The sequence below is a fragment of the Triticum aestivum genome, unplaced genomic scaffold (genome assembly GCF_018294505.1).
Source record: "Triticum aestivum cultivar Chinese Spring unplaced genomic scaffold, IWGSC CS RefSeq v2.1 scaffold66411, whole genome shotgun sequence".
In the NCBI taxonomy this organism is placed as follows: Eukaryota; Viridiplantae; Streptophyta; class Magnoliopsida; order Poales; family Poaceae; genus Triticum; species Triticum aestivum.
In genome coordinates this window covers 1-599 of record NW_025311334.1, presented here as the reverse complement: position 1 = coordinate 599, position 599 = coordinate 1, and the positions used below count along the sequence as shown (strand labels likewise).

The 599-nt window shown below is 59.9% G+C and overlaps 2 non-coding genes across 2 annotated transcripts; both read right to left on the bottom strand.

Moving 5' to 3' along the window:
• Positions 1-161: 161 nt before the first annotated feature.
• On the bottom strand, positions 162-234 carry TRNAR-UCU (transfer RNA arginine (anticodon UCU)). Its single transcript has one exon. It is a non-coding gene; the product is annotated as a tRNA-Arg (tRNA).
• Positions 235-389: 155 nt separating this feature from the next.
• Positions 390-531, bottom strand: LOC123179672 (U4 spliceosomal RNA). Its single transcript, XR_006490542.1, has one exon. It is a non-coding gene; the product is annotated as a U4 spliceosomal RNA (small nuclear RNA).
• Between the last annotated feature and the right edge of the window lie 68 nt (positions 532-599).

Here is a 599-nt window from a genome sequence, read left to right as displayed (position 1 = left end):
AGGTCACTCGGCGCGCGAACGACGCAGAATCAACAACCGACGCCTTGGACCACTCGGCCACCCAGACACCGGTGCTGGTTCGTGTCTGGTGGAGCACATACGTTTGCCGACAGTGTCACGCCCGGCCCTCTTGCAAACAAAAACGAACGGAGACGTCTTCGCATCCCTGGCGGGGATCGAACCCGCGGCCTTCGGATTAGAAGTCCGACGCGCTTTCCACTGCGCTACAGGGACGAGCCGCACAAACTCAGGCTCACACCCAAACACATGCACACGCGCTGCAGCCCTCGCGCCCCCCGATGTGCACTACATGCACCTGCAACCAGTCGTGGTCGAGAGGAGTGCCACATGACGGGACGCACTGTTGTCACGCTTGGTCAATTGCCAGCCCCCGGGCGGGGGCTTTCAAAAATTGCCGTGGCGGACTGTGTTTCAAGTCCCCCAGGCGGGGTATTGGTAAAAGTTTTCAACTAGCAATAATCGCACCTCGGTTAGACCTCATTGGTTACGATATCGCCACTGCGCAAAGTTGAGGGCTTGCCAATCTGACGCCCCTCTCCGACCCGACTCGCGTCCCACAAACGCCTCGAGAGGTGGGC